The 22537-nt window shown below is 40.9% G+C and overlaps 1 protein-coding gene across 5 annotated transcripts in view; it reads left to right on the top strand.

The window, feature by feature from the left end:
- The window catches only part of LOC144595149 (dachshund homolog 1-like), a 475075-nt gene that overhangs the window by 215322 nt on the left and 237216 nt on the right, over window positions 1–22537 (top strand). The gene's annotated exons all lie outside the window — the stretch shown is intronic.

Genomic DNA, 22537 nt, shown 5'->3' with positions numbered 1-22537 from the left:
AGGTCAGACCTAAGAGTGGGAGGGGGAGTTGAAGTGTTCAGCCACAGGGAGATCAGGTTGGTTAAGGCTGACTGAGCGAAGGTGTTGAGCGAAGGTGTTGAGCGAAACGATCGCCAAGATGATGCCTGACCTGTTGAGTTACTCCAGCATTTTGTGATACCTTCGATTTGCACCAGCATCTGCAGTTATTTTCCTACCATATTCATAGTAACAATTAGACCTCTCTGGACCTTTGGAGATTATTTTCTCGGACACTATTACTATTTCAAAGCATTTGCCTGCACAATAGATCAGTTTTCTTGACTAGGGAAAATAGTTACAATGAAACAAGACAATAGTTTGATTTGAGCTTTATGTTCAGTAGAGAAGCATATTACCCTGCAGATAAAAAGAATGAACAAAAGGCAGTGTATCAAAGCAAGCTGATATTCTTGAATTGTTGATTATATTGCAGCTAACTAACACATGATGCCACTACCAGTTACTATTTTTAGGGATACCCAGTTGGAAAAAACAAGTAAATGGTTAACCTCATTGTCAGTTGTTTATAACAATAAATAGTTGAAAGTACTCTGAGCAATGGGAGAATGAAATGAATGATATTGTTCCTTGTTTGATCACCAGCTGAGAATGATTCCAATCCATCATAGGAACTTGTCACTGTTATACACCTGTGATTAAAATTCACAGATGAAATTATGATTGAATCACCTGACACCTGTTCCCTGGTATTGCATCTCTGCGTAATTTATGTGTGCCAGGTCACACCATAATTGCAGCATGGGTGTAAATTCAACAACATTTTTTCTGTTCCAACAGCTTGCGCAACCTAACAAATCCTCATAAAATGTGCACTATAAGCCTGCTAGAACATTATTGTCCTGACTGTAAAAGTGAGCAATAAGACACATTTGGGACCAACAAAATGCCGACTTACTGCAATCAGTCTGAGTTTTGGCACTTCTCTGCACCTTCAGATATATTTAGCTGTCGAAGAAATAATTCTCATCCTCCTTTGCCTATTGCTGTTACCATTTATATCACAGGCCCTTATAATGGGGTGTATACATGAGGTCGAAGTTTGTTGACATTTCTGTTTTGTGACAAAAGAGAACAAAGTGCTGTAGTAACTGCTGGAGTAACTCTGTGGGTCAGGCAGCAGCTCCAGAAGACATGGATAGGTGACATTTCAGTTCCGGACCTTTCTCCAGTCTGAAGAAAGTTCCCGACCTAAAGCATCATCTATCTATAACCCCAGAGATGCTGCCTGATCCACTGAGTTACTCCAGAACTTTGTGGGGGGGGGGGGTTTGTGTCTTATTTGCGACTCTGTTGATCGTGAAATGATCGGAAATAGGGAAAACATGCAAAGTTGCTTGGAGGTTTGACAACTCTGATTGCACTACTACCAATGTTATAATCACATGACTTTCTACCTCCAACTATCCTACCCATCCCCCACCCACTCTCTCCATTAGTTGTTTAGCATGCTAGCAGTTTATGCCTCTTCTTTCCTATGCCAATCAAAATCAAAGCATTCTTACTAACAGTCTAATGGATAAATCTTATCTGTTAGTTAAATTTAATTACAGGTACATGCCATTGTCCAGAGTCTAACCAGGATCAAAAATATACAGAGTGAGAACCATAATTGTTACTGCCTCAATGATTTTTCTATACGAGGCACCATGTAGTATTGTCTTGAAGATTCCAGGACAATATTAGAAGGTTGCTAACTTTGTGACAGGCTGAAGAAGGTACTCGACCCGAAATGTCACCCATTCCTTCTCTCCAGAGATGCTTCTTGTCCCGCTGAGTTACTCCAGCTTTTTGTGTCTATCTTTTGTGACAGACTTTATTGGTGTGTCCTAGGCTGCAGTAGTACTTCAAGTATATACATGTATTCAAGAATACTTTCCAGTATTTTATTGTTAATATTAACACCAAGGATAATGCGCTTTACTGAAGGACATGAGCAGACCTAACCAGCTGAACAACTTGAACAAGAATCATTTGCATGCTTAAGACAAGAGAGTGCAAATGCATTCAAGTTTCACGTAACAAATTGTTTCAGTAAGCAGAAGCAAATACATGTTGAAGGCAGGTGATTAATTAATCCTGATTCCAGTTAAATATGTGCAGGTGTGGTTGAAATGTACATTGAACAAGCTCTGTGCCTGCCTCACAATACATTTTGGGCTGTTTTGTTGCTCTGTTAAGTCCTTAATCACGTTCGTACTACCCTCAGTAGAATAGGCAATTGTTTGACCATCTTTACTAATATCTGCTTCTGCTCCAACTCTTTCTTGTCTCCCTTCATTTCACGGTGGGGGATAAGGGAAAATGAATTTTTAATCAGTGCTGGGTGGCTTTCTCCAACTTGCTGGATCTAAAAAAAAGGGGCTAGAATAGAGAATATTTCCATACTCTTTGACAACAAATAAATTGTATAGGAAAGGATTAAAATAAGCTTGCTTGCCTTGCTATAGAGCCTTGCATGTCCTCAGCTAATAAATCAGTTCTGAAGAAAAGCAGTAAACATACAAGGTGAATTTATAAAATTCAAATTTGCTCCACCGATGAAATTAATTGCTTAAGAGGATAGTTCCTTAAATAATAGTGTGCTTAATTGGCATGTTCTTCAAATTGCCAATATCATTGCCATTCATTGGAATGATAACAACTTGAGTTCTCTTCATATTAAGGGTACCCTTTCAAATCTCTAAAATCTTTTTAAAGCACACAAACTTGGAAATTAGATTAGGAAAGAAAAACAACCTTTTTTACATGCAAATAGCATACTTTTTTGCTCGTTTTGAAGTACTTAGCACTCAAAAATTGGATCAGACCTTTCCCATCACGATTCACCTAATGTGAGTGCCTTGTCCCAACTGTATTTTATGCATGTGTTAACATCATCAGTGTACAACACGATGCCCATTAGTTACTTGCTGACAGAAACTGTTTCAAACGATTGTGACTTTACAACCTTCGCAATTAACTCACATCTCAACAAGGAGCACATCAAGGTGAAAGTAGTGAATCACACTTGATTTAAGGTGTCCCCCTGGGGCTATCATTGCTACATGTTAAAAATCATCCCCCTGAGATTTTTAGTTGTATTAAACTTTGTTGCCAGCAGCTTTCAGCACAGATCTAAACTTCTGTGAATTGAGACCTGCAGTTGACATAAGCACTTGATTTGTGGCCCCAAATTGATTGTATGTAGACACAAAATGCTGGAGTAACTCAGCAGGGCAGGCAGCATCTCTGGAGAGAAGGAATGGGTGATGTTTCAGGTCGAGACCCTTCGTCAGACTCTGAACCAGTTTACGGACAGAATTCCAGATCATAAGGATTTTATAGCTAAACTCACTTAGTGTTTGAAGAAGGGTCTCGACCCAAAACATCACCTATTTCTTTTCTCCAGAGATGTTGCCTAACCCGCTAAGTTACTCTAGCTTTTTGAGTCCGTCTTTGGTTTAAACCGGCATCTGCAATTTCTCTCTTCACAAATATTAATGGTGTTTGGGATATGCAAAGTGGCCTAATTTGGAAGCGTTCAAAGATCTCAAGGTTATTGTAGGGCTAGAAGAGATTAGAAAAAATAGGTGCAGGAGTAGACCATTCGGCCCTTCGAGCCAGCATGATCATGATCAACATGATCATGGCTGATCATCTAAAATCAGTATCCCGTTCCTGCTTTTCCCCCAGAGCTGGAAGGGTGAGACTAATTTTTAGGAAGGAACTGTAGATGCTGGTTTAAACAGAAGATAGACACAAAATGCTGGAGTAACTTAGCGGAACAAACAGCATCTCTGGATAGAAGGAATGGGTGACGTTTCTTCAGAGTAGGTCTATGTATTTCAGCTTGCACTATCATGGTCTGGTTTACTTAGAATAACTGATAAATTATTGTCTATTTATTTTGTATTGTTGCATTTCATGTGCCCATAAAGCTGCAGGAACTAAATATTTTGCTGTTCTAATCCAAGTGTATATGACAATTAAACACACTTCACTATTCACTCTTGAACCATTGTAGTTCAGTAAACAGAAACGTGAAAAATGGGATATTATGAATAAGTATAGAGGTGGCAAGGTGATACAGCAGTTAGTGCTGCAGCCTCATAGCTTCGGCAACCGTGATTCAATCCTGACCTCCGGTAATGTCTGCATGGAGTTTGCATGTTCTGCTGGTAACTGTATAGGCTTTCCTGGGTGTTTGTTTTCTTCCCATATCCCAGAGATGTGTTGATGGGTAGATTAATTAGCTACTGTAAATTGCTCCTCGTGTAGGTTTGTTGTAGGAAATTCAGGAGGTGGGTGGGGTGGAAGGAAGTTAATGGAAATATGAAAGAAAATTGGTTGGTGCTTAATAAGCAGAGGAATTGTATTGCTCTGAAAATTGACGTGAACACCAATTCAGTGTTACAAAGACAATATTAATAACATATGGACAAATGAGGCTGATTTTGATGGTACATTGAAATATTTTGCCTTTTCTTCCCCATAAATAATATACAAAATAACTTTGTGTTTTATAAACATTCAGGCTGTTTACTTGGCTAAACTTTGATGCCACACTTCAGTTCCTTAAAAAATAATGAGCTGACGTATTCATTGAAGACAATCTACATTTAAAATCCCTGGAGTTCCAATAGACCTGATGCCATCAAAACAAGTGGAACACTGTTCCCACCAATTAGTCTAGGAGGCAGACTCCCACTGATTTTAATAAGACCAGACGAGACGGGGGAGAAGATTAGTGTTTAAAACAAATAAAGCTCCATACAAATTATTCTGATATTTGCAGAACTGCACTTTAGAGTTAATGAGTTATGATATGTACCATGATGGGTACCAAAAATTGATTAGAGGATGGTGATCTAATGAAGGGGTTTAACTGAGGTTCTAAGCTTACTTTAATTAACTCAACTCTGTTACTGTTAATTTTACAATAACATTTTATCCAATTTTGCAATCTGTTTTAATGTTGACCATTTTGCATTGGGCTTAATCCTGTAAGGCAAAACAAGACAGTAATAAAACTGGGAATACTCTGAAATGCACACTGACAATTATAGAAACAAACAACTCAGAATGAGAACAGCAAGCTGGCATTTTTATTTGTGGACTGGCTTGGCTGAAGTGTGACCTGACAGAAGACTTTGAAATTGAGAATGGGTTTCATGGGTTAGATGTGGAGAGGTGGGTGGAAATTTGCCTCAGATCTCCTCATTTACTGTACCTCTGACATTCCCTGTTATGCATTAGCGCAAGTAACATGTAATTGTTGGATTTTCATTCCTGGACATTTGACTTGTCTGTAACATAAAAACCCAAAGTCAGTAATATATAGTAGTCGCCTGTACTTCTATATTTTAAAAAAACGAGGGTAATTTATTTTCCCCCAAAACAGTGAGAACTCACTACCACAAGGAGCAAATGGGAGGTGTAGAGATATAGCATATGGTCCCACTTCATCTTTTCAATTTGTTTGGCTACATCAGCTCCATTTTGCAGAATTTTATTATTGTTGATTTGAATGCAAAGACTGGAAAAACTTAAATATAACAACCGAAAATGGTGCAAATGTACAGGAGGTCAAGAAGCATCAGTGGAAGGAGAAACAGTGAACGTTTTAGGTTGCACACCTTTCATTGGAACTGGGAAAGGGAGAAGTTGCAGAGACAATGGCAAGAAAACTGAATGGAAAATGAACCCAAAGTGGGGAATACACTAATAGATGCAATTTTTGGTTAAAATACAATGTCCAAATACCTTTGTTTTATTGAAAGATGATGTCCTGGTAAGAGTATGATTTTGATCTGACCCAGTGGACAAATATCTACAGATTCAGAACCATTAAAACAAGACCCTTATTTAGTTGGTTATTTAAACTGATATTTCTAACATGACATTGAATAACCATCGGATAACTAAATGCATCCCATCTTCACTTGGTCAGGCACTTTCTGCCCCTTCTGCAGAAGAATATGTCATCCTCATACTGGCTTCATTGGCCACCCAGAGTGCCATAACTGACTGCCTAAAGGAACACAGTTGCAAAATTTAATTTCTGTTTCTGATGTTTTCTTATGTTAAATATAAGAAAATGTATGGGCAAGAACAACATCGTTTATTTTCTCTTACAGGATGTTGGCATTGTTGAAAAAAGCCTGTGTTTATTACCCATCCCTAATCTTTGCAATGTGGTTGAGTGCTACTTTTTAAACAACTACAATCCTTTCGGTGAAAGTGCACCCACTATCTTGGCAAGTTGCTGAAGGCATTTTTTTGTGGCCAGTATGATAGTTTAGCTTAGTTTAGTTTCGAGATGCAGCATGGAAACAGGCTCTTCGGCCCACCGAGTCTGCGCCGACCAATGATCCCCAAACATTAACACTATCCAACACACACTAGGGGCAATTTTACAATTACACCAAGCCAATTAACCTACAAACCTGTATGTCTTTGAAGTGTATGAGGAAACCGGAGATCGCAGAGAAAACGCATGTAGGTCACAGGTAGAACGTACAAATGCCGTACAGACAAGCACCCGTAGTCAGTATCAAACCAGGGTCTCTGCCGCTGTAAGGCAGCAACCCTACTGCTGTGCACCTTGCTGCCCAGTTACCAAGAAAAGACACCAAATTCTGATCAAGGAGGAGAAGTTTGGGAACTGTACCTCGTGCATTTTAGTACAAAAACGGCCAAATGATCAATATTTATCCAGATCTTCCCCTTTTAATCTCCGTTCCGGAACACATAGAGAGCTCAGGTGGCAGAAGTGCTCCAGGGATACATGGTGCAGGGAACATAGAATAAGAGCAGCTGGAAAGGCAGCATTTACAGCTGTCTTGCAGCCCTTTTTGTCTGATCATGCTCATGAACGAATCTGACAACAGTTCACTGAAATCTGCGAGTTGGCTAATTTATTGAGCAGTCAACATCAAATAGTAACAGCATAGGTGCAATACAATTGCACTGGTTTCTCTATGAATGTATGGGAAATTAAAGTGCCAGAAGCAATCTCTGTAAAAGGAGCCGCTTTCAGTGAATACCTTTGATGTAGTTTGATTTGCAACAGGTGTAGTGTCAAATAACCATTGAGAATTGTTTCTGTTATCTCTTCAATATCTACATCTTGTTCATTGCTTCTCCCGACAGATCATAGCTTGTGGTAAAGACTTCTTCAGTCATGATTACTTTGCTGGGGTGATCACAACTTGTCCAATGCAGAATACACTCTTGTCCAAGGCTGTGCATGCAGTCACTAAGGTAAAGAGTGTAAACCCTACGACCAAATAAAACCATAACATAAAAAATACACTCTCTATCACCTAGACCACCGATAAGGCAACATGTACATGGAAGCACCACCGCCACCAGCAGATTCTTTTCCAAGTCAAACAACATTCTAACTCTGAAAAATACTCATTGTTCCTTCAGAGTCCATATTCCTGGGGCTTCCTGGGAAATTGCTCTTGGGAGAACCTTCACTGCAAGGAACCACAACAATTCAAGAAAGATTTGCCAGTGACACCTGCATCAGGCAAATGAATAAATTAAATGAAATCAATAATATATCAAATAAGAGTAGAAACAAGGAACTGCAGGTGCTGGTTTATACCAAAGATGGATATAAAGAGCTGGCATTACTCAATGTGTCAGGCACCATCTCTGGAGAAAAAGGATGGGTGACATTTCAGGTTGGGACTCTTCTTTAGTCTATCTAAGTCTGAAGAAAGGTCCCGAACCGAAACATCACCTGTCCTTTATCTCCAGAGATGCTACCTGACCCACTGATTTACTCCAGCACTTTGTATCTAATATTTTTTTTAAACTGAACCCAAAACAAACTGCTGGAGCAACTCAGCGGGAAGTGAACAACAGACATTTTGGATTAGAAAATGTTGTCTGTCCATTGCCATCCACAGATACTGCTTGGGTCAGTGACCTTCTCCAGCAGTTTATTTTTCCCTCAAGATTCCAGTATCTGCAGTCTCTTATGCCTCTTCTTCTTTAATAAACCGATTGCCTTAAAATATAGATTTCCCAGTCACCAACTGTGAACTATTGGAAACCTGCCCACAATTTAGTAAATTTGCATAAATTGTTTTGGAGCATCTTTTTGTCCCGATTAGAACTGACAACTGTTAGTGGATAAAATTGAACCAGAAGGTTAGATTTTATTTTTCCGATCTTCAAGCTGTGCAATAAAATAACAAATGCTCTGGAGGCTACCAGCAATAATCTAAACAGTGACGCATATGAAACATTTTTATTTCACTATAATGGCTGATGGCTTTATTTGCTCAAGGGCAATAGTCCAAATCCCACAAAAGACTGAGTAATGGTTTTTTTAATCTCCACTTTTCACTGGAATTTCAAAGAGCATGAAGATCAAACGGAAGCCCATCTGAATGAGGATAGGTTCACTTGCAGCAAATCAATGAGACTCAACATTTCCTTCGGAACATTTGGGATAATCCAACAATTCCTCCTTAACTGATCATGCTTCCTGAGCATGATTTGTAGAAATGGATGGGGAATGTTGGGGGCGGGGGTGATGAGAGAGTGGTGAAATGACAATTGACAAATGGTGCAGAATAGAGATTTATATTTTTGCAGCTCATGCAGTTACCTTGTCCATTAGGAATTTAAAAGAAAACAAGGGTAGGATCTATATAGTATAGCTATTTACTTTCACCAATATCTTTCATTCCCAATTTAACATCTTCCCATAACCATGCATCTGCCCTGAAACACACAATCATCTGGGAAAATAATGGCTAATTTATCAGTCATATGAGCAAAAACCTTAATAGCCACCAATTTACTGGGAAATTATTATATTTGTTCAACACATTGCAGAAGTAAGCAACTGATTTACCATCAGTTTTGTAAGATTAGATAGGTGAAAAGAATGTGGGATGGTAAAATTCTTTGCTTAGATTATTTTACACCTTTGACATTTGGTCGTTTATGTTGTTCAGAATAGCCTTTATTTAATACATCATATAGGCACTGACTTTACATGGGAGACTTATCAAGTGCAATCAAGGAAATAAATGTGTCCATTTTCCTGAGTAAAGCAATTGGCATCTCAGATTGAGACTGATTAACCTACTTTTCGATAATCCACATGCAATGTTGCCGTGCTAATTTTTTAGGTGCCGGAGCTGTCACTGGTGCTGGAGCAGCCGCTGTTAAATTCCCCGCTAGTTAAAATTCCCCACAGTTTATTATTTTTATTTTTTTACAGAGATGCCGGAGTGGTGCTCAGGTGAGCTCCAGCAGCACTGCACCCCTGTCCACAGGTGGTATTTAAACCAAACTCAACTTCACCTTTGAGTTCCAGATATACATATCTCTTATCTCAGGTATTAGAGTTTTTGACTTGAGGTTCTATTTTGTGAGCTCAGTGAGTGCTTTGATGCCTCACCAAGTTGCCATTTTCTATTTTTTAACCTAGTCATTGTTAGTGTTAGGTTTAATCATGGTTGTCATTGTACTCCAACTACATTCTCCCTTTCTCTCTAGGGAAAAGATACTTTCGTAAAAAGTCACTGTGATGAACAGGAATACAGAATATTTCCTTGGGTCTTTTCTCTTCTACACTGTGTAAGGCCATTCACAATGCTTCACATATTAGGCCAGAACTAGTTCCTAAATTGTAAAACACTCTTATTCCCCACAGACCCACCAGCTGGTCATAATGTATTCCAAATCCATCAGGCGTGACCCGTGGCCTTTTGGCATTCCCTTCCAAAGAGGCAAGGCTCTCTACCCTTAAATGATCCCCTATGTTTAATGTGGGCCTTACCCACTACATAGCTGAGAAAGCCTTCAGCAACTGGCAAGTGGTTCTCCCAGGGTTAACCAACAGTCGAGGCAGTCAAATTAAAAAAAAGTTTCCCCCAACCCCACTCCCCCCATCCCCCACATAAAACAAGCTAAAGAACACTAAAACATACATTTAACACATACTGAAAAACAACAAAGAAGGAAGGGACGAGACAGACTGTTGGCGAGGCGGCCATTGCAGGCGCCACCTAGTGGTTTAACATCTACTCTCACTTACCTGTGAGGGTGTGAGGCACAAACCAGTCATTTGGCCTGTTCCATCCATGCCACAGTTCATGGATCATGAAAAACCACATCCCTCCCTTTGCCATCCCACCCCAGGGGGAAACTCTCATTCCTTTTCTCTCCATATATTTATTTGGTTTCCCATCAAAATAATTCATACTGTTTCTCAACCATTCCTTGGTAGCAAGTTTCACATTCTACATGCCTTTTGGATAAAGAAGATACTCCAGGAATTTATATTGAAATCATGTGCCTACCTTATATTGTTGCACAAATTTCGATTTTTGATTTCTTTCTTATTTCCTACTTGGATCATCTGGTATTAAGTCCAGTATTGCCTCATTTGAGAAGGAATTTAGAACATTGCCTTCCCAAATTCCCCCATTAATCTTCACTTGCACAGACTGGAGAAGTTGAGGCATCAGTTTATTCACTTTGTATGCTACTACAGTTACTGTTGTAAATTATGGAGTCTAACAGCACATAATATACATTAGTGCTATTTAACACATTATTGCACAATGTCTTTTGCCAAATCAAAATGCCAACTAATCTACCGTGCTCCTATTGTGCAATGAGCAGATCGGAGAAATGCAAACTAAGTAATTTGCAATTCATTCAGAGATTTCAGCAGCTGTTTTTGTTGCAAACCACAGTCATTTGTGGTTACTTTATTAATGATAGCAGGCTAGATGACAACATGTGATATTGTTTTAAATTGCTAATAAGAAATTGCCACTGTTATAGACATTTGTACAGTGAGCAGGTGGGAAGAAAAGTTCTTGTATAATAATAAAGAACCTGTCCAACCTTAAAGGGGTATATATCATTGATACATTTGCATCTGCTTTCCTAGTGTTTCATTCAAAGGTATGTGAGTGAGTCCTCTTGGAGAGGTGACCACTTCTTCATTAGCATTGTTAAATCTGTCTTCCACCTGCAATTGGGAGCCTGGTTTACATTTAACTGTGCCTGGCCATAATTCACAATGATTGGGAAAATCAGCAGTGAAGCAGAGTCTGATGGTGACACTTTAGTTATATTACCATATTGGTCATCCAGAGGCTTTGATTAACAATACTGGTAAATTAATATCATAAGGTCATAATTGATAGGAGTAAAATTAGGCCATTCGGTCCATCAATTCTACTCCACCATTCAATCATGGCTGATCTATCTCTCCCTCCTAACCCCATTCTCCTGCCTTCTCCCCATAACATCTGACACCTATACTAATCAAGAATCTATCTATCTCTGCCTTAAAGATATCCACTTGGCCTCCACAGCCTTCTGTGGCAAAGAATTCCATAGATTCACCATCCTCTGCCTAAAGAAATTTCTCCTCACCTCCTTCCTATAATAATGTCCTTTAATTCTGAGGCTATGACCCTATATTTATGGTAAATGCACAATTTAAATTCAGGTAGATAAACAATCTGAAATTTAAACAAAAGCTTGCCTCTGTAATGGTAATCCAAAAACTAATGGCTTGCAGAAAAACCCCATTCATGCCCTTCAGGTTAGGAAATCTACTAGCCTTGCCTGCTGATTTGGCCTTTACATAACTCCAGATATTCTGTAATATAGTTGCCTTTCAGACTCCCTCAGACAATGACCACTCCAAGTCAATCAATTGTATTATGCTTCCATGTTAATATTGTCCTGTAAGAATTGGTATAGGTATTGTTTTTTTATTGTCATGTGTGCCGAGGTACAGTGAAAAGTTTTTGCTTGCATGCTATCCAATTAAATCAGATAAATAGGTGCAGGAGTAGGCCATTCGGCCCTTCGAGCCAGCACCGCCATTCAATATGTATCCAGAATCAGTACCCTGTTCCTGCTTTAACCTCATATCCTTTGATTCCATTAGCCCTAACAGCTATATCTAACTCTCTATTGAATACATCCAGTGAATTAACCTCCACTGCCTTGAGTGGCAGAGAATTCCACAGATTCACAACTCTCTGACTGAAAAGGTTTTTCCTCATCTCTGTCCTAAATGACCTAATCCTTATTCATAAACCGTGAACCCTGGTTCTGGACTCCCTGAACATGGGGACATTTTTTTCCTGCATGTATTGCTCATATATAATATTATACATGAGTACAATCAAGCCATACACAAGTATCATAGCTGGTGTAAATTAAAAAAAATACCAGAGCGTAGTGTAAAGTTTACAGCATTTCCAGAGAAAAGGTCCAATGTTTGTGATGATGTAGGTTGGAAGATTGGGACTTTATCCTAACTTGTGTGAGGTCTATTCCACAATCTGATAATAGACAGGAAGAAGCTCTTCCTGACTCTGGTGGTACATACTAGCAAGCCTTTTGTATCCACTGCTAAATGGGAGAGGGGAGAAGAGGTGGTGACCAGTGTGAAAAAGGACCTTAATTCATTTGGCTGCTTTTCAGAGGCAGCATGAAGTGTAAATGGAGTTGATGTTGGGAGTGTGGTCTGTGTGAAGGACAGGGCCTCATCTACAACTCTCTGTAATTTCTTGTTGTCTTGGACAGTTTTTCCCAAACCAAGCTGCGATGCAACCCTATGGTAGGCGTTCTGCAGTGCATTGCGTAGAAGTTGGTAAGTGCCATTAGAGACATGCTGAATCTTCATAGTCTCCAGAGGAAATAGAGACATTGGTATGCTTTTTTTTTGCTGTAGCTTCTATGTGGTTGGTCCCAGACAGATTGTTAGAAATATTTATGCCCAAGTTCTTGAAACTCTTGACAATTTCTACCTCAGCCCCATAGATGTTGCTTGAGGCATGTACTTCACCACACTTCGTGAAGTCAATAACTAGCTCCTTCGACTTGCTGACATTGAGGGAGAGGTTGTTGTCCTGACACCATGTTAATAAGCTCTCCACTTCCTTCCTGTACTCCATCTCATCATTGTTTAAAATCCAGCCTACTTCTGTGATGTCATCTGCAAACTTGTCGATGGAGTTAAAGCAGAATTTGGCCACACAGGCATGGTTGGATCCGGAGTATAGTAAAGTGCTGGGAATGTGTCCTTGTGGGGTACTAGTTAAAGAAATATTGTGGAAAATGTGTCTGTAGTCGCTTGTAGGCGAAGACAGTCAGGAATGGACCTTGCCAGCGAGGGCCATATCCTGAAAAACAAATAATGGAAAGCAAAATCTATTAATGTATGGAAGACTTGGATCTGAGTGTTTGTGTATGTGTATGTGTGACAATGCATTGCCACTTATGTGTAAATGTTAGTGTGTATATTTGTGTGTGTTTATGAGAGAGTGTGTAGCCAGTGTGAGAGAGCATACGTGTGAAACAATGTGTATGTGTGTGAGAGAGGGTGCATATGTATGTGCGAGAGAACATGCCTATGTGTGTGGGAGTGTGTATGTTTATGGTTCAATGGTTCAATGATTCTTTATTCTCATGTATGCACAGCACAGTGAAATTCTTTTGCACAACCACAAATGCACAGTTTTCTGTGCAATTGATGGGGAAAAAAATCAAGATATTTAGAATGGGGGCATTGGTAAGACTGTAGCCAGCAAGATTTGGTCCATTTGTACTTGCCAACAGTTTACATCAAGCAGATTTGTTGCCAGGTCATCAGGGATAGATGGTTTGCTGCCTTGTAGCCGTGTACACCTGTTTTATCCATACGATTGCTAGCCAATTGGCAGTGGGCTATAAAGATAAATTTTGTTCTGCCTGACTGACTTCCCTATTGACAGGGCCAAACCATGTGGATTATGCCCACAAGCCAGTTTGTATGAAAGAAACCATAACTGGGCTTATGTTCACTTGTGAATGGGCCAGATTCTTGAAGCATTGTACTTGGGTCTGAAGTTTATAAAATTAATAAAGCCTCTTAAATGGAAATGGACTCAGGGGAGCAGGACCATAAAGAATCAAAGTATGTAATTTCTGACACAATGGAGCAAACAATTAAGACAGGTCATCTTAGCATCTGCACACCCTCAAGTATTTCTCTGAAGAAATGACTGCTGCTTATAATGGTGAGTAACAGTGTTCCGTTTTGAAATATACTGTGCGCATTTGCACCTGTTTTCTCTCTAATCAAATGTCATCCCCAAATGTACAGTGGATTCCCAACAGCTTGAGAAGTCTACATTGCTTTTGCATGAAATAAAGAAAGCAGAATACAATCAGTCTGTTGTTTCTTCCTTGGCTAGAATTTGAGATGAAACACAATGTCAGTTTTAAGGATTGAATGTGGGTGTAATTCAAGATATCTTTTTTTTGTTGTCCTTTCACAGTTGAAAGAAACCCTCAATGAAACTATATTAACTGGCTCAGATCCTCAGGCAATGAAAGCTCATTTTTAATCAGTCTGTTGCCTGTTTTGCTTCTCTATTTTAGCCATAAAAATGATCTTGTAAGATAATACTTACTGAAACAAAACCTTTGACCTCTTACTGAGATGGTGCTCCATTAGCATTGAGGGAAGACAGTCGTGGGAAGCTGTTTTTAACGTGACCTGGATTTGGACATTAGATGAGCAGCCCAGGTGACTGACTGTTGGTTCTGAAAAAACCCCACATTATTTCCCTGGAGCAATTGAGAAATAGTGACATGATGATTAAAATAAACTGCAATTAAGAATGTTTGTCTAGCAGGGTGTATTTAATTTGTCAAAAAGAAAATATTCATTTTGTGCAGTTTTTTTAATAAGGGCACCACTCTCCTTTGATCACCTCTAAACAATTTTTGAAGGATGATTGTGTCCTGAAATGAGTTCTGACTGAAATTTAATGCCAGATATTGATATTTCTTGGTGCTGTCATGTTTAATTGTGTATGCACATGTCGATGTGCATGTGTGTTTGTGTGCGTATGTGTCTGTGCATGTGTGTATGTACATGTGTACATGTGTAAATATACAAGTGTGTATGAGCATGTATGAGTGTGCATGTATATCTGCATGTGTTTTGTATAATATATATGTAGTCTGAAGAAAGTCTCAACCCAAAACATCACCTATCCATGTTCTTCATGGATGCTGCCTGACCCACTGTGTTACTCCAGCACTTTGTGTCTGTTTTAAAATACATATGTTTGAGTATGTGTAGGGAGTGGGGTATGTGGCTGATGGGGAAGAAAGGCCAATGGTTGGGGGCGTTGCCAGGTATCGGAGTGTGGTGGAAATGTTAGGAACAATATGTTTAAGAATCTGAGGTGAACATCAGCTGTAAAAAATATATAACTGCAGGATGATCTAAATTCTGGTGCCAAGGGATTCAAAGAATGAAGGTGAAGTAGTCCTTTGCATTTTAACAATTGAGTCAAGGTACATGAATTGGTATTTCTACATATTTTAACATATAATCCCTGAAATTAGTTATTTTTACAACTGTGACGGTTAGATCTGCTGTTCCTTACACTCAGACAAAATTAAGGACTGTTTGTCACACAATGCATCTTGTGTAACATTTCTAGCACCCAGCCTTATCTTTTCAGCCATTTTAAGGGTCACTGTCGATGCATTGCCTAGTTTTCTCTTGAGATTCTGCTTGTACACAATAAGTGCCCAGGAAATGAGTTAGGTAACTCCTGAGACATGAAGTCAGGGGTCTCTCAATTGTTTTCTATTGATGTAGCAACTATCTTTGATACCCGATCAGCATCTTCACCACCCATCCTCCCACATTAACAACATACATGCACATGTGGGAAATTCATTGAAAAATACTCCTTTGATACAGGTACATACACAATGGCACTCTGAAACTTGCAGACATCCACACAGACATACATACTGATCACATACATGTTTGTAGAGGAGGCGACACATACAGAAATGTATTCTCTCTCCCTCTCAGTCTTTATCCCAGGATAGATGATTCTATAACTAAAGTGCATAATTTTAAGGTGCGAGAGGAGGGTTTTAAGAGTGAACTCATGGGCAAATTTTTTGTTCGGAGGATAGTCCATGGATAGGCACAAAATGCTAGAGTAACTCAGCGAGTCAGGTAACATCTCTGGGGAAAATGGTTAGGTGATGTTTTGGATCATGACACTCCCGGGACCATCTAGTCTCCCTCTCTCTCTGCAGGGGCGAGTAGTGAGGTGAGATTGTTAAGAGAGATTTCCAACGAGGTAGATGTGAAGTCAGAACCACTATTTAGTTGGTAGGAGGGCAGTTCAGTTGCCTGATAGCAGCTGGGAAGAAACTTTCCCTGAATCTGGAGTCTGAAGAAGGGTCTCGACCCGAAACGTCACCCATTCCTTCTCTCCTGAGATGCTGCCTGACCTGCTGAGTTACTCCAGCATTTTGTGTCTACCTTCGATTTGAACCAGCATCTGCAGTCATTTTCCTACTGAATCTGGAGTTGTCAGCGGCAGGTCAAGTCTTACGAACTCAATTACATTTTTTGAGGCGACACCGAAGGTAATTGTTGAGAGGGAATTGTGGACAGTAAATGTTGGTTACATTAATTTTTGTGAGGCATTTGGTGAAGACCCTCATGGTAGGCTGATAAAGAAGATTAAGATGTATGGGAAGCATAATGACTTCAGAACTGGCTTACCTACTCTTTCGAGGGTGTATGGTGGAAGGGTGTTATTCTGGCTGGAAGCCTGTGGCCAGTAGTGTTCCACAGAGATCTGTGCTAAGACATCTGCAGTTTGTTATAGATATAAAACTGACTTGCTCGTAAATGTAGATTGGTTGGTTTGCAGACAATACCAAAATTGGTGAGGTTGCAGACAGTGAGGACAGTGACAGACAGTCAAGGGATACAGTGGAATTTAGATTGATTACAGATATGGGCATAGACATGGCAGATGGAGTTTAATCTCAGTGTAAAATGTGAGGTGCTCCACTTTGGGAGGTCATATATAAAGGGAAAGTATACATTTAATGGCAAGAGCCTTAACTGCATTGATGTTACAGAGGGAACTTGGGGTCCAAGACGATGGCTCCCTGAAAGTGGCAACACAAGTGGATAGAGTGGTGAAGAAGGCAAATTGTGTGCTTGCCTTCATTGATCAAGGCATTGAGTATAAAGGTCGAAAAGTAATGTTGCAGCTTTATAAAATGCTGGTTAGACCACTTTTGCAGTATTGTATGGAGTTTGGGTTGCCTCATTTCGGATGGATGTAGAGGTTTTGGAAAGGGTGCAGAAGAGGTTTGCCAGCATGCTGCCTGGATTAGATAGTATTGGCTACAAGGAAAGGTTGAACAAACTGGAATTGCTTTCTCTCTGGAGCATCAGAGTTTGAGGAGAACCCAGATAATGTCGCCTGTCCATTCCCTCCCCAGCTGCTGTCTGACCCATTGAGTTCCTCCACTACTTTATGTTTTGCTCAGCATCTTCAGTCACTTGTTTCTCCTCTTAATTTAGCATCATGTATGGCAAGCATATTGTGTGCAAAATGGCCTGTTTCTGAGCTGTACTATGCTGTTCTATGTAAACTGAACCAATATCACAACTGGTAGAACTGTTGGCTCACAACGCCAGAGACCCAGGTTCGATCTTGATGATAGATGCTATCTGTGTGGAGTTTTCACATTCTCCCTGTGACCACGTGAGTTTCCTCTGGGTGCTCCAGTTTCATTCCTCATCTAAAGGATGTGTGGATTTTAGGTTAATTGGCCTCTGTAAATTACCCCCAATGGATAAGGAGTGGATGAGACAGTGGAATAACATAGAGCTAGTGTGAACAGATGATTGATGGTCAGTGTGGGCAGGGTGGGCTGAAGGGCCTGTTTCCATGCTATATCTCTAAGCTAAATGACAGGTACGTGATCGACACGGACAGAAGTATCAAGTTACCTGAAGTTGCATATTTCCATACAGGGTCCAGCAAGCTGCAAGTTGCCCAGACAGAAGCTGAAGTGGTGATCTTCAAGCTTTTGGGGGGCCTCAATGTAACTGTACAGGAGCAATAGACTGACAGATCAGAGTAGGAGTGGGATGGAGAATGAAAATGGTAGGTAATGAGAAATACAGGGTCACCCCTGTGGATTGAACACTGGTGGTCTTCATAGCAATTACCTAATCTGTGTTTGTTTTTTCTCATGTGGAAAGAGAGCGCTTTATGGGATTTCCAGCATCACTCGTTTTTAAATGACAGTCATTTACTTGTTATTGAGACTCTATGAGTCTAAAATACTTGCAATTGATAGAACGGGCTTGAGGGGCTGAATGGTTGCATTTCCTATGTTCCATATGCATGCTACCTTTCAGCCCATGATGCAGATGGTATGTTTATTGAACCACCAGCTCTGCTAAGCTCCTGCCTCTGGACAGGCCCAACATGTCTGGAGAGGACGCAGAGACACAATGATTTTGCTGAGCAGTCAGAGAATTCTTTGATTGTATTGCGTCCAACTCTTAAATGCTGCAGGAATTCAGCATACTAATGTAATTCCTTGATCGAAGTACAGGAATTGACATTCATGAGAAGAAACAAAATCAATGCCATGCGCCGTGTCAGTTTCAGAAAATCCTGCCAGTGGCAGGCTCAATTTGTTTATGACCTCTGTGTGTTGCTGGTTTCCATATTTATCTGTTAGAATGCAAACAAGGTTTTACATGATGAGACCCTCATTTTTAAATGGAAAATCAGCTTCACGCCATCTGCCTATCAGATGTTTAGAAACCAGGACTGCGTACTAATGCCACATTTTTGCCAGGTCCCATCCCCTCCTCAAAATCCACTTCCCCGCCCCACCCCATAGCTGCGAGATTCAGATTGCTCAGACCAAGCCCTGAATCATGTTGCAATGTGTGCAAAGGTTGCCAGATAAGATATTTACAAAACTGCCCACATCTCTGGAATAAACAGTGTGCAGAATGCCAGACGTTAAACAGTTTCTTAGATATATTTCTAAACTTCTGTGAGCTGACAGTTGATAAGGGAAGTCTTCTCTGTTACATTACCTTGATACCGTTTGTTTATATTCTGTCATGAGATCGTGCTTGCCATTGACCATGTCAGTTGGCCCTGTTTGCCCCTGAACTGAGGAATCAGTTATGGGCAATCACACTGTGAGTCTGGAGTCACAAATAGTTCGGCTGAGTAAGACTTTCTCCTCTTAAGGACATTGAGGAACTAGATGGACTTTTACAACATGCGCTAGTGTTATGGGTGCTGTTATTGAAGCCGGCTTTGTATTTCAGATTTATTTAATAATTTGAAGCTTTTTTGTTAATTCTCCAGCTGCTGGGCTGGGATTTGAACTGATGTCTTTGGATCAAGTGTCTAGACTTCTGATGCGAGTCAGTAACTTATCCACTGTGGTACCGTGCTTTAAATGAATTCTTCCCTGGTAAATCGCACAGCCTGACATGCACGAAAGGATCAAAACTGTTAAAGGCAGAGTAATTTGGAACAATCTTTTATATTGTTTCACTCCACCTTTTATTTTAAATTCTGCCCCAACTATAGCTGTTCAGAAATAGTAGTTCACCACAAATCCAATATCACAATTGCTCAATTTACATCACTGTCATGTGTTTATTGGCAAACGGGATAAAATATGGTTAAGCAGGCTAGGTTTGATGTTCAATGAAATGTTTCTTGAATGTTATTTTCACACGATTGTCTATGTTTGGGTGGTCCTATCTTAGAGGGCTATAGAAGTGGAACAGACTTCCAACAGCATAGCACGTCTAAGACATCAAAAGGATGTCTCAAGTTGATTCACAGGAAGATAATCAAACAAAATATATTGGGAAATATAAAGCAAACATATGTTGAGGGGTTAGTACATGGAGCATCGAACAATGAACAGCATAGCATAAGAATAGACCCTTCAGCCCACAATATCTCTGCCAAACATGACACCAAGACCAACACTTATCTTCCTGCACATAATCCATATCCCTTCATTCCCTGCATAACCATATGCCAATGTAAAAGTCTCTTAAATGCCACTTTTGTATCTATCTCAATCACCACCTGTGGCAGTGTGGTCTGAGAACTCACCACCCTTTGTGTAAGAAAATGCCTGCATATTTCCTTTAAACGTTGCCTCTCTCACCTTAAAGCTATGCTCTGCAGTATTTGATTTTTCCATCCTGGGAAATAGGTTCTGACTGTCAACTCTACCTATGCCTCTCACCATTTTATATATATCTATCAGGTCAGGTTAGCTTTTCAGGAGTACCTTGGACAAGAAAAGAGGTGGTGGAGAGGAATAGGTTGGGAATTCCAGAACTTAAAATCTTGGCATTTGAAAGCAAAGTTACCTGTTGTGAAAAAGTAGGACATCAAATTTAGAGGAGGGCATATGTTCTGCAGGGTTATAGAGCAGAAGAACATGGTTGAGATAGGGTGGAATGAGACCGAGGAGAGATTTGACGATTTTATATGTCACTGGGGGCCAGTGTAGTAGTACAGCAATGGTTGAACAGGACTGGCAGTGAATAATGCAGCAGGATTTTGGATGAGCTCAAGCTCACATAGAATAGAACAAGTTAAGTAGGAAAAAAAAATGCAGATGCTGGTTTAAATCGAAGGTAGACACAAAATGCTGGAGTAACTCAGCCGGTCAGGCAGTATCTCGGGAGAGAAGGAATGGGAGACTTTTCGGGTCGAGACCCTTCTTTAGACTGATGTCAGGGGAGGGGGCGGGACAAAGAAAGGATGTAGTTGGAGACAGGAAGACTAGTGGGAGAACTGGGAAAGGGGAGGAGATAGAGAGGGGAAGCAGGGACTACCTGAAGTTAGAGAAGTCAATGTTCATACCTCTGGGGTGTAAACTGCCCAAGCGAAATATGAGGTGCTGTTCTTCCAATTTGCGCTGGGCCTCACTCTGGCAATGGAGGATGCCCAGGACAGAAAGGTCAGATTGGGAATGGGAGGATAGTTGGTGCTGAGTCACCGGGAGATCAGGTTGGTTGAGTCAGACTGAGCGGAGGTGTTGAGCAAAACAATCGCAGAGCCTGCACTTAGTCTCGCTGATGTAGAGAAGTTGACATCTGGAACAGCGGATACAATAGATGAGGTTGGAGGAGGTGCAGATGAACCTCTGCCTCACCTGGAAAGACTGTTTGGGTCCTCGGATGTAATCGAGGGGGGAGGTAAAGGGACAGTTGTTGCATCTCCTGCGGTTGCTGGGGAAAGTTCCTGGGGAGGGAGTGGTTTGGGTGGGAAGGGACGAGTGGACCTGGGAGTTTCAGAGGGAATGGTCTCTGTGGAAAGCAGAAAGGGGTGGAGATGGGAAGATGTGGCCAGTAGTGGGATTCCGTTGGAGGTGGCGGAAATGTTGGAGGATAATTTGTTGTTTGCAACGGCTGATGGGGTGGATGTTGAGGACTAGGGGGACTCTATCCTTGTTACTAATGGAGGGAGGGGGAGCAAGAGCGGAGCTGCGGGATATAGAGGAGACCTTAGTGAAAACCTCATCTATAATGGAAGAGAGGAACCCCCGTTTCCTAAAGAATGAGGACCTCACCGATTCCCTAGTATGGAACACCTCATCCTGGGTGCAGATGCACTGTAGATGGAGGAATTGGGCATGGGGATAGAGTTTTTACAGGAAACAGGGTGGGAAGCAGAATAGTCAAGATAGCTATGGAAGTCAGTGGGTTTGTAGTAGATGTCGGTCACTAGTTTGTCTCCTGTGATGGAGATGGTGAAATCCAGAAATGGTAGGAAGATGTTGGAGATGGTCCAAGTATATTTAAGAGCAGGATGGAAATTAGTGGTGAAATTGATGAAGTCAGTGAGTTCTGTATGGGTACAAGAGGTAGCACCCATGCAGTCGTCAATGTAGCAGAGATAGAGTTCGGGGATAGGGCCAGTGTACACCTGGAACAGGGAATATTCGACGTAACCTACAAAGAAACAGGCATAGGTAGGGCCCACACGAGTGCCCATAGCTATGCCTTGGATTTGAAGGAAGTGGGAGGAGAAGTTGTTGAGGGTAAGGACTAACTCTGCTGGATGGAGGAGAGTATTGGTAGATGGAAATTGGCTTGTTCTGCGGTCAAGGTGGCTTTAAGACTTTAAGACCCTCCTGGTTGGGGATGGAGGTGTGGAGTGACTGGACATCCATAGTAAAGATGAGGGAGTGGGGGCCTGGAAAATGGAAGTTATTGAGGAGACGGAAAGCATGTGAGGTGTCTTGGACATAGGTAGGGAGGGATCGGACAAGGGAGGATAGGATGGAGTCGAGGTAGGTGGAAATTAACTCGGTGGGACTTGAACAGGCAGAAGCAATGGGTCTGCCAGGACAGTTCTGTTTGTGGATTTTGGGGAGAAGGTAAAAACGGGCCATGTGGGGCTGGGGAAGGATAAGGTTGGAGGCTTTAGGAGGCAGAGAGCCGGAAGAGATGAGATCAGTAATGGTGTTGGAGATTAAGGCCTGGTGCTTGACTGTGGGGTCATGGTCCAAGGATAAGTAGGAGGAGGTGTCTGAGAGTTGTCGTCTGGCCTCAGTCCGATAGAGGTCAGCGCGCCAGACTTCCACGGCACCTCCCTTGTCGGTGGTCAGA

Source organism: Rhinoraja longicauda, chromosome 7 (assembly GCF_053455715.1).
Source record: "Rhinoraja longicauda isolate Sanriku21f chromosome 7, sRhiLon1.1, whole genome shotgun sequence".
Classification (NCBI taxonomy): Eukaryota; Metazoa; Chordata; class Chondrichthyes; order Rajiformes; family Arhynchobatidae; genus Rhinoraja; species Rhinoraja longicauda.
This window is presented reverse-complemented; position numbering and strand designations above follow the sequence as displayed.